The following is a 12,434-nucleotide window of genomic DNA, read 5'->3' as shown; positions in this document are numbered from 1 at the left end:
GGTTTTCTAGCCATTGCCTTTCTTGTTAAAGATCAACGTTGATGGATTGATTTTGACACTAAAATTACGTTATTCATGTGGATTGATCATTATCCTTTTTTTTTTTTTTTTCAAACTAACAAATGTATAATGGACGTCTGTTTTTTTTTTCCCCACCCCTAAATCAACTTATTGAGTGGAATTGTTGCTTTTAGGTTTGAGATAAGGGAGCTGACATTGAATTTCATAGTGATCCTAAAACCCTTCACTGCCAACTGGCAAAGGGTTTGGTGTTCTGTAACAGCACCTCCTATCAGGCCGGACAAACTCACTACACCAAACACTGCTTTCGTAACATTTACCAAAAAGGGATGTTTGAGGTGTCTAATGGAAACTTACGTCATGCTAATGCTCATAATGGTTGTGTGGTGTGAGTACGGCTGATGTGTACGTACTGAAAAATGTGGTTTAAATATGTGTCCCAGGCAAGGTTGACAGGTTTTTCCTAGGCAAAGGAAAGTTGATTTACCTGTCTGCCCCAATTGATATGTAAATTAAGCATTGGAAATTAAGCAATGGGAGTGATGTTTGTATTCCAAATAAACACAAAGATGTGAAGTCAACATGGGAAGACATTGGAGACTGGAACCACAGGGGGTTGTCTTGTCTCTCTGGGTGCAAAGACAATGAACTTTGGGGTATAAGAGGAAAGCAAAAGGACCTCAGTGTTCTCCATTTCACTGAAGGACCACATGTGGTGGAGGGAGGTAATTCTGAATCCTGGTTTGACTGAAAACCAGCAAGCTCTGCAGAAAAAGCTTGGGTGTGACACAGCTATAGACCAAGGATTGTAGCGTGTTATAGGTAAGTTTAGTCTCTAGAAAGCATGTTATACTTTTGTATAACATGTTATTCTTATTACCCCTGCTCATTATCTCTTACACCTTCTGTCAAAGTTACATTTAATTGTTCTATAAGCAGATTACAGGGCTGTGTTGGAGCTGATACTGATAGTGTATATGTACTATTCCCTTGAGAGTAGCTAGCTTGGTGATTACTGCGAGTGTCCGGTGACAGGCTGGACATGACAGGAGGAGGCGTCTGAGGTGTTTTGGGAACTGGGCACACCCATTTTTAATCTGCAAGGCGAAATAAGAGCTGGCAGAGCCCAGAGTAGAGCGTTTGAGGGGCTGAAGGGCTGGAGGTGCAGGGAGCTGTCATCCAGCTGCCACAAGACATTCTCTTGCTCAACCACAGTCACCAAGCCTGGACACCCTGAGAAAGTTGCATCCAGTGTATTCATTCAGCAGTTTTACTGAGCCACCAACCAGTCACTTTCTGTAGTGTTGTAACCACTTTGGTCTCTGGATATTAAAGACGCAGGGTGGGTGAGGTAACATCTTTTATTGGACCAACTTCTACTGGTGAGAAACACCAGCTTTTGAGCTACATAGAGGTCTTTTTCAGGTCATTATAAAAGACGCGTAGTTTAAGTTCTGTTGGAGATTGAAGAAGCATTGTTGAACCTCCCTCCTTCCTCTCCTACCTGTCACTCTGCCTGAGTCCAGTACATATAGAACAAGGATTTATTTTTAAGGGAAAAATCACTTTAATGCGATCAGTGTGAAATGAGTAGGGTGTTCCCATGTCATTCCCCTGTACAACACGCACATAACTGGGTCTTGTTCTGAACACTCTGCTTTTGGGGGAATTTTGTTATTTTGCAGTTTTAAAAACTAATGAAAACTTAAGGTGGGAATGTATATGTGCAAAGTTCAGCATGTACCATCGGAGCTTCCTCACAGCTCGGTTTATTCCAAGACTTTTCCTTACAGGATTTGTGTCCCTCCATCTCCCCCTCTCCTATACTCACTATAAAATATGCTAGTTTTTACATAGTGCAGAGGACTGAATAAATGAGGTCAGAGAGTTCCTTTAGGTAATAAGGGAAAGATGGCCTAGCAATTTTTCTTCCACTTACCTGAAATAGATAACTGCAAAGTATTACTGACTCCCATAAATATAATACGTGGTCATTCATCCTATTCATCCAAAATGCTGAGGTGCCGGCAGTGGTTTACTTTTATGTTGGATGTTTTTTCCAAAATAGGGAAACATTTCTGCTGTAGCTTGAATACCCCAGCATTGGTTCAAAAAGGTTCTTGCCTGTTGAGTAAACTGTAGGTCATCCAATTTTTCACAGAGATGGAAAGTTTAATCGAGGGAAAACATTTTGAGTATCTGCATACTGACAAGTGTAACTGACGTGTTCGCACAGATAAAATGGGTTCACCACTGAGTGTAAGCTAGCATTTAGTAAGCAAACAGACTTTTGTGTGCAGGTTTTTTCCCTTTTTCCAGGGCACTTTTTAAACATTTTTTATTTATTTTTTAACCTGTAGCATTTGTCATTGTTTGATCGTGGCTTGAATTTTGTTTTTTTATATCCCTTTCATATTTGATTCAGCAAAAAGAAGTATTTTTCAATGTTTTCCTGTAGGTTATCAGTCTCTGTAGAATCTGAGCCCCCAAGAAACAGCAGTGAATATATCCTCTCAATACCTAGGTGAGGAACGGTTGTATTGTATCTGTTTTACAGACCCTTATCCCAAGGGGGGACCTTTTACTCGGACTGAGGTCTAGCTGACATCCACACAGTCACCCAGGAGACGTGTGCCAAAGCGGGAAATTGAATCCAGGTCTCCTGAGTCTCTGTCCTCTGACTTAACCACAGATCATCCTTCCTCTCACTGAAAGTCCTTTTATGGTACTTGCGGCCAACTTTGGCAATAAAAGGCATTCAGCTATTGCAGTGATGGGAGGCAGTATGAAACCCTAAGATGGCTACGACAGGAGTGGGTAAAATCAAGTGGGACGCAGATCAGATTAAGATCTTTCCCTTAAAAGTTTCTCTCATCCTGAGATCTAGGTAAGAAAGGGGTTGAGCGAAGGAGTGCACTGTGAGTCACTTGAGACTCCTTTTCACTTACTTTTTATAAACAAAATTTTCAGTGTCTAGGAATCTCTATAGCACCAGCTAAGCACCCATAGCAGAGCCATATCATGTATAAACGCATGGTTTTTTAAAAAATGGACCAACGATGTCATAACTTAATTTATTTCATTCACAGATGAGAATACTCAGAAAGGAATTAATGGAGTCCTATTGCATATTGCCTCGGAATGTGTAGGCCTTGTTCAGAAGCTATTGGGATTAGCTAGTGAGGCTCGATGGACATAGTGATGTCCCTATGAAAGGACTCAGCACTGCAGAATTCAACATTTGATGTAGTAATTAAGTAAAAAAGTACAAAATTGGTTAATGTAGGATGTAAAGGGGTGAGCTGAGGATGGAATTTCAGCTTTCAAACTGAATTTCCTGGGTTTGCCAAGCCATTAACTTTATTTGAATGTGGGTTTTTTAATATTTTCTTTCTTTTGTTTCTATTACCAAAGCCTCCAAGAGAATTTGAGACAATGCACCTCAATTGTTAAGGAGATACAATGATCTATATGCAAATATCCATTTAGCTGATAGAATGTAGAGTAACCAGTTACAGGCTATCATCTAACATATATTTAAAGTATTGTGAAATTGTAACATATTTACTATATAGATCGTAATTACGCCAAAGGAGCCATTACACGATATTTTGTGATTTACAAATTTAAAGTACATTGTAATAAGCTTTTGGAGTTTAAAACTAATCAACATACTCACACAATAATGCATATCTAAGCTGGAAGAGAGAATTTTAACTTGGTATTAGACATCTCAACAGGAAATTAATTGTGTGTGCTTTGTAGCTATATATATTTTTTTATATTCAATTTGTGCACAATTAACTTCAATTGAAGAAAATCTATCCAACATTAATATAAATCGGTTGATTTTTTTTCCCCACTTTTTTTTCAAAACTTGTTTAAAGTTTTGCCAATTATGGGAGGATATTTATTTAAACAAGAAATTTACCCTCGAACACCTCTTCCCTCACTCGCTCACACCCTATGATTCTACAGTGGGAACATAAAATGGAAGCGGGGGGATCAATCATTTTTCTTTGTTAGAATACAAACACAATCTAATGAAATTAAACAGGCTTTAGTCTATCTACCACCAGTAAATATTTTGCTGACTATTTCCTGAAATGTTACAAGGGAAATTGATTGATGACATATCTTCTTTTTTACTTCTAGGCTTGTAATCTGCATGATTCCCATTTTTCCATATTTTCCCTATTATTTGGAACTGAATGTATACAGATAATGGAAAATACTAGCTTGTACTGTCTGGTGTTTTAGTATTACTAACAAGGATAATGCACGATTTGAACTATCCTCAGTTAGACTCAGTAAATGTCACCTGAGGTCATGATGCAGCGATAAAATTTCTAGAGTGACTGTTTCTTGGAGCAGCTCGTCTTGGAACCCAAATGGGGAGAAGGAACTCTTAATTTAGTCCTAAGTGGAACATAGGATCTGGTCCAAGAGGTAACTATAGCTGATCTTCTCATAATAGTGACCATAATGCAGTTCAGTTGAACATCCTAGTTGGGGGGAATATACCCCCCCAAAAAAACCCACACAGTAACATTTAACTTGTAAAAGAAGAGGTACAAAAGAATGAGGACGCTAGTGAGACGGAAATTAAAAAGAGCAGTCACAAGGGTAAAATGCCTGTGAGCAGTATGGGGACTACTGAAGAACATCATAATAGAAGCTCAGACAATATATATACCCCAAATCAAAAAAGATCATAAGAGGACCAAAAGAATTCCACCGTGGCTAACCACGAAAGTAACAACGGAGGCTTTTAGGGACAAAGAGGCATCCTTTAAAATTTGGCAGTCAAAACCTAGTGAGGAAGAAATACAAATTCTGTCAGGATAATTGTAAAAGTACAATAAGGCCCATCAAAAAGGAATATGAGAAGCAACTTGCTAGAGACACAAACTCTGTCAGTACAAATTCCTTAGTGTGTGTCAGAAGTGGGAAGCCTACCAAAAAGCAGTGTTAAAGGAGCAACCAAGGAAGACAAAGCTAAATGAATTCTTTGCATCGGTCTTCACTGCAGAGGATGTGAGGGAGATGCCCACGTCAGAGCCATTGGTTTTGGGTGACAAATCTAAGGAACTGTGCCAAATTGATGTGCCAATAGAAGAGGTGTTAGTGTTTCATTTATCTATTTGTTCTAAGTCACCTGGACCAGATGGTATTCAGCCAAGAGTTCTGAAGGAACTCAAATATGAAATTGTAGAACGACTGACTGTGGTATGTAACCTGTCCCTGAAATCAGCCTCTGTACCTGATGATTGGAGGATAGCTAATGTAATGCTGATTTTTTTTTAAAGGGCTCCAGAAGAGATCCTGGCAATTACAGGTTGGTGAGCCTAACCTAATTACTGGGGAGAATGGCAGAAACCATAGTAAAGAACAGCATTTTCAGGCACATAGATATCTGTGATTGGGGAAGAGTCAACATGGCTTTTCTAAAGGGAAGTCGTGCCTCACCAATCAACTAGAATTCTTTGAGGATGTCATCAGGCATGTGGACAAGGATGATCCAGTTGATATAGTGTAGTTGGATTTTCAGTAAGCCTTTCACAGTGGCCCTCACTAAAGGCTCTTAAGAAAATTAAGTTGTCATGGGATAAGAGGGAAGGTAACTGGATCAGTAACTTGATAGGAAACAAAGGGTAGGAATACATTCAATTTTCCCAGTGGAGAGAGATGGACAGCACCATCTCTCAAGGATTTGTACTAGAACCTGTGCTGTTCAGCATATTCATTAATGATATGGAAAAAGAAGTGGCAAAGTTTGCAGATGTTATAAACTATTCAAGATAGTTAAGTCCAAAGCAGATTGCAAGGAGTTAGAGATCTCTCAAAGCTGGATGACTGGACAGTAAATTGGCAGATGAAATTCAGTGTTAAGTGCAAAGTAATGCACACTGGAAAACATAATCCCAACTATACATACATAATGATTTTTGTTTCTAAATTAGCTGGTACCACCCAAGAAAGATCTTGGTGTTTTTCGTGGATAGTTCTCTAAAAACTTGCACTCAGTGCACACTTGCACTCACACAGGGTAACGGTATGTCAGGAACTGCTAGGGAAGGGATAGAAAACTGAAAATATTGTAATGCCACAATATAAATTCATGCTTTGCCTACATCTTGATTACTGTATCTGGTTGCCCCATCTCAAAAAGGAGGTAGTGGAACTGAAAAAGGTTCAGAGAAGGCAGCAAACATGACCAAGGGTATGGAACGGCTCCCATACAGAGGAAGACTAAAAAGATCTAGAAAAGAAACAACTAAGGGAGAATGTGATACCCTGTCATTAACCCCAAACCTAAAGGAGAAAACACACCACCATGAGACATGTTCTCGTTCTAGCTGGGACCTAGACACTGGACTTCAAAGAAACCAGTCATACGTTTTGACAGAGCAACGTTCCATCATCAAAAACTTTGGCGACTTGAACTTCAAATAATGCATTTCTAAATTACTTTTACTGTAATTCTTATTAATTAAGATAGGGTTTTGACTTGATATAAAACTCTCAGCAAATGAATGGAACAGTTTAATGAATTGAAAGATAGTATTGGGTCTTTTAAATAAATGTAAAAAATGTGCTGAGAGGCAAATCAAATCTTAATAGCTTTGTTAATGCTTTGTAGTGAATATTGTGTTTACAAAGAAGTATGGAGAATGTGTCCAGCTGCACCTTCTGCAGAAGTCTTTTCTCAGTTGGTTTGATAGAATTCTTCCCCAGGTTTTTTTGGTGATTAACTTTTTGCTGCTAGTCATCCACCACAGCGGCTGCTGTTTCTGTATTGCTGACAATTTTTGGCTGGAAGCTGGCCCTGCTGATAAATTCCTCATTGTTTAATGGCATAGCAAGTTAAATGTATCCAAAACCTCCTCTTCTTTGCACCTAAAAAAATTACTGCAGGGAAAACAGGTGTTTTGCCAACATGATATTGATCACTAGGACATCTGTACCCTTCCAGTGGTCTTAGTCTTGTGGATCCAGAAAAAAGTCTGTTCCGGAGTGGTGACTTGATCCATTTTTCAGTGCAGCAATCATTCCTATCATTATGAAAAGAGCCAGTGGCCAATGTGCCGAGTTAATGCAACTTGGTCACTTTCTTCAACAGGAGAATAGAGGAAAATGTTTGTTTGATGTGAGATCTTGAACTATCTCTTTCTGATTCACTGTGGATTGTTACAAAACAAGTCCACACAGCAATGCATTGCTAGTATTTTAACAGGGCCTCCCACCAAGATTTCCCTTTTAGCCATTATAAACCACCTTCCCAGGGTTCCTTGTTGCTGCAGAGAGGAAAGCGGGGGCCATAATGTGCAATACATTTGTTTGTTTTCACACATGAATAGGAGACTCTCCCACCCCCCAAGGTAACAGCTTAAGTAGACAGCATCACTTGGCAAACTAGCTTGAAATAATTGTTTTTTGGAAATGTTCCAGAAAACTATATTGCATATACGGTTAGTATAACGTGGTGTTCAGCTTATGTGATTTGAGATGAGGAGTGAGCACCTGGTGGAAAAAAAATTAAATGCCTGTCACTTACTCCTCATAAGTATTTTTAATGGATCCCAGGGACACATCCTCTCCAGTGAGGATTTGATTACTTTTTATTGATATATTTTTTAAATTAAAACACGGCTCTCCTGAAAGCCCTGGCCACACCTTCTCTGAGCATTGTGAAATTACATACAGAAGGTATGTGACAATTTTTCAGTCTATTAACATTTACATTTCTCTTACGGATTAAATAATAATGAGCAAAATAGGAAAATTTAAGAGTAAATCGTGTCCTTGTGTTGATGTTTGTCAACCTTTTATCAAATTGTGGTGCACAGAAAGACTTCATTCTAAGGTTTTATCAGAAGCGTGTATATTTCCCATCGTAACTAAGTTATACTTGGACTCCCTAGCCTAACTAAGCCTTCATGCATGCATATGCTGTCATTCGCTTCCTTAATGCCTTTTTGCTATATTTTCTAGGCATTCATTGAAGACACTTGACACCTTCCTTTCCCACCTCTACTTCAGTTCCATTATTTTCATAGTCATTAACGATATACCCACATCTTACAGTTTCTTATCATTAAGTTTAATTCGACATATCTTACAAATCAAAAGGTGCAAGTTTTTCCCAGTCTGTGCTCGCTTTTATGTCATCAAGTGAAATCACTTATAATTGGTACTTTTGTCCATACTGTTTGTATAACTTGAAAGCAGACAAGTTATAAGGAGTGACCCAAAGGGATTTCAACTGGAATTTCTCTTTTGGGTAGAAATCCTCTCAAGTTCTGTTTTATGTACTTTTTACTGGCTAGCTGCTCTTCTAACTTTGCTCAAGATTCCTTCTGCTTATTTTATGATCTGACAGAACTTGCATCATTTATGAGGCAAGTTAGAAATTTAGAATGCAAGGGTTTTATTTCAGCTGTGTTCCCCAGCATTCTTTAAAACTTGCATGCAGCAATATCTGGGTTCATCTGACGTGTTGGCTCCAGTCCATTAAAGAGAGAGAGATCTTCTTGTTCAGATGACTTGTAAATAATTACTAGACTCAGAGAGAGGGAATTGCATGAAGGATTTTTCTTATGTCTGTGGACTTCCACAGCATCACCTACTGATTAAATCTAGTAAGTAAACAGCAGATTACAAAAATGAGTCTCTCTGCTAATCTTTATTAAAAAGAATTAAAAAAAAAGAATTGCTTTGTGTGAATAGTCTTTCAATATTCATGTCTTGAGAGTGGGAGTCAGTCTTGTAACATTTTATGCAGTCACCCTGGTGCCAAGAAGTTAAGTGCTAATTTCATTTTCTCTGATCTGAGCAATTGGCTGTGTTTTAATACAATAGGCTATTCTTTCGCTTTCTGTAAAACACTCCTTCTGTTTAGATTTCATTGAATAATTCTGGTATCAATATGTTGCCACAGTGTAATCTGGATTCTGGTTTACTGTGAGTTCTCTTTTATTGCATATTCAAATGCAGGGTTTCTCCAAAGCATATGGAGTGTGTCACTTAGTAGCAGGCTAATTGTGGGTGTGAGTTCAGACTTGGTAAATGTCCACCATGGGAAAAAAAGCTGTTCTTCTGAGACTAAGCATGCTTAGTATTAAAGAATGAAGGGAGTAGTAAACAAGGTGTTTGATATTCAGTAGGGTTTCTCCCTAGTCTTGAAGTGCATGATTGGGTCCTGGACAAATTACAGGAATAAAAACGGTATTCAGTGTAAAAGAGCTCATTTACATAAAAGTATATTCTCCATAGCAAAGTAAATGATGCACAGGCAGGCATGGTTATTGTCCACCAGCTAAATAAAAGAAACCCCAACAATAAAGGATGTGGTTTGAAATAAATGGCCTGATCTGGAGAATTTTAGTACTATGGCTTGTAGGGTTTTTTTTTTTAAATAAACAAAATGTACTGGGGGAAAGCTTGACTTCAAAAATGCAAAAGTACATCCAGAAGGTATATGCATAGTACAGCCAATTCTTCATGCAGTACGAGGTTAGCATTACAATGAAGCCACACTGTGTCTTTGAGAGGTCTGCATGCTTTATCTAAAATAGCCAGGCTGCATGCGGATGAAAATAGTTAATTGTTACAGTATTTTATGGTTTATTTCTATTAATTTTTTTATAGTAGAGTAGACATTTTTAAAATTTCTATTAATTTTAATATAGTTCCAGTATTTCCATGGCAAATAAAGCAGTAAGCCTCTGTGGCGTATTTTGAACATAGGAGTTCCTAGGGGCTCAGGTCCGTCATGGAGTAGAGGACCTATAACAGCACAAAAGGAATGGTCATTCATTACCTAAGGAGTACATTTGTGACCATAACTGCCGAGGTGGTTCCCGTCTTGAAAGCACATGTGGTGTAAAGGGCTTTAAGCCACATCATTGGACGGAATCTGCTCTTGCTGGAATTTGAACTGCAGCTCCTTTTGGTCTCTTCCAGAACTCTGCCACTTCAGCTAGAGGAGATCATTCTTTCTCACGGAGAAAAAAAAAAGTGTGCTGATAACTTTACTCCTTGTTTTAAAGTGTACATAACGTTTTTAACTGGCTACCTGTAGCCGATTTCTTCTTCGTAGAACTGGAGCTGCTGCGATGTTGCTACGCGGGTTCTTGCTTGCCAGTCATAAGGCACATGTGTACCATATATGGACATAGTGATACTTTGGGAGGCTCATGAATGATGGGGTACATATAATTCTGGCATATATGTTGCCCAGAGGGATTAATTTCAGAGCAATTAGGTTACAATTTAGAATATTTGTAGAACAACACTCATGCAGATTACGTTTCATTACGTTTAAAAGTTGTGCTTCATTTTTCTCCCTGTGTTCCCTTATTCACAGCTTCTTAATGTTGCCAATTATCATTCAATTGGAAAGAATGTTTGGCCACCTATAGGGAAAAATATGTTGCCACTCTTAGTCCATAAAATCTGGAGACCGTTTAAGATTATTGAGGAAAGTAAATTCAGTTCTCAGACTTTTAAGCAAATACTTTTCTGTTCCCTTCTTCATTCATCTCAGTCAGCTACCCCAAGCTGACTTCTTTCTAAGACAGTCCTTCTTATCACAGACACTCTGTGCTGCAGGACTTGGCCACACGTACTTTCATACACGTTACCAGTCTATGTTGATGAAGACTTAGTATGGTCATCTTACCACTTCATCTTGGACTTACTAAGGGCTCCCATCCTTGAAGGCAGGAATTTAGCATAGTTTAGTTGTGTAGTTTGAGATTAATTACAAAAAACAAGTTGATCAGTAATGTAACAAAGTACCCAATCAATAGGTACCTTAATTGCCTCTCGAGATATTCGTTAAGGCTATTGCTTTGTCATAAAACAGTATAATTATTGCTGTATTTTCCTCAGAGATATGCAAGTTTGGTGCTGAGATGACCACATTAACGATTTTGAGTAAATAGCAACTGTTAGTTTTTGGTGATTCCCAGATATAAAAAAAAGAATCAAGAACATGGCCAAAGGAAGTATAAAATGGACTGTATAAAGCTTCCCCAGATCCAAGAGATTGAGGTGAAATTTGTTTGTGTGGAGGGGGAGTGTCGGATACCGTAGGGCTGACTCATGTATGGCTTTTGTAAATATGGGCATTTCATATTGTGAATGATTTTCCTTTCAACCACATTAACAAGAACTTTTTTTTTTCATTTAACAATATTTTGTGTTGTAATTCTCCCAACAATAATCCCAGCACTTGTTCAGTTCTAGTATTAGAGTAATCCAGTCACATTTTCTTAAGTCGCTCAGTGGGTTTGGTTCCCTCCCCTGCACCTCAACCAAAAAAAGATGTTCTTGTTATGTGTTGCTCACAGTTTTGCTGGATACATTTGAATCTTCAGGGTTGTTAGTGCTGCAGATAGCTTTTTTGACTGGCAGGAATTCCTTTTCACTTTCCCCTTTTGGTTGGTGGGCAGGGGGAGACTTTTTAACAAGTGTTTCTTGCATAATTACAATATACTGTGGAAATAAGTCCCTCATGTTCCTCCTCCTTTAGCATATTTTAGTATAAGAGCACTAGAAATGGTCTTTATATCAAGGGCAATCACATTGAATGAACTAAAAATTGGGCTGTAGATTTTCACACCATTTAAAGAGGAAATCTCAGGATTGTTGTATTTTTGGAAACTCTTTTCATTTTCAGTGACTTGGTTTGCCTCCTTGGCATCCAGATCTGCACATGTAGCTCCAGGAAATGTCTTACATATGTTAGTTAATAGGTCCTGATATTTTACTCCCCACAGCTTTAAGTTATAGCGTCTGTGCTGTCAGTTCATTTCTCCATTTCACTCTTTTATGTAGATCTCTTACTCTTTTGGTTTCCAGGGAATTAAGAGGTGGACAGCATGCCATTAACTGTATATCTCATGATGCTTCCACCACTAGTTTTTTTTTTTAGAAGCCTATCTGTGCCATGGTGTTTGGCTCCTTGCTGTGATGTATGGCTGAGATGAAGACTTGGGCCCCTAGAGTAAATCTCCTTTTCCCTCTCCTTTCCCCCATTTTGACATATATTCCTTGCGTTTCTGCCAACCAGGCGTTAATTTTAAAATATTGCATTCTGTGCAGGTGGGGTAATTTAGCAGATGTTTTGCTTCTAAGAACAAAGAGAGAACTTGCTTGCTCCTTCTTCCCCCAGCTGTCTCTTTGGAGTCACTAGATGAAGCTATCCTTCCGCTGTTTATACAGTAGCCTTGCCGACACATAGAGTAGAAGGGGAAGTTCTTAATTTTAGCAAAGCAACTGGCCCTTTTCCACTCTGGCTCTTCCAGTTATTCCAGGGGTGTTTATTAGAGTTAAATGGCAGGCCATTATTTTTCTTCCCCAGGATCCCCCTTTTAATGTTATCCAACGGACAACAGTATAGGTAT

At 38.6% G+C, this 12,434-nt stretch overlaps 1 protein-coding gene across 2 annotated transcripts in view; it reads left to right on the top strand.

The window, feature by feature from the left end:
* Window positions 1–12,434, top strand: part of CADM1 (cell adhesion molecule 1) — a 270,202-nt gene that overhangs the window by 185,122 nt on the left and 72,646 nt on the right. The gene's annotated exons all lie outside the window — the stretch shown is intronic.

This window comes from Emydura macquarii, unplaced genomic scaffold, assembly GCF_026122565.2.
Source record: "Emydura macquarii macquarii isolate MOO-44397 ecotype Brisbane River unplaced genomic scaffold, CSIRO-AGI_Emac_v2 contig_312, whole genome shotgun sequence".
Classification (NCBI taxonomy): domain Eukaryota; kingdom Metazoa; phylum Chordata; order Testudines; family Chelidae; genus Emydura; species Emydura macquarii.
This window is presented reverse-complemented; position numbering and strand designations above follow the sequence as displayed.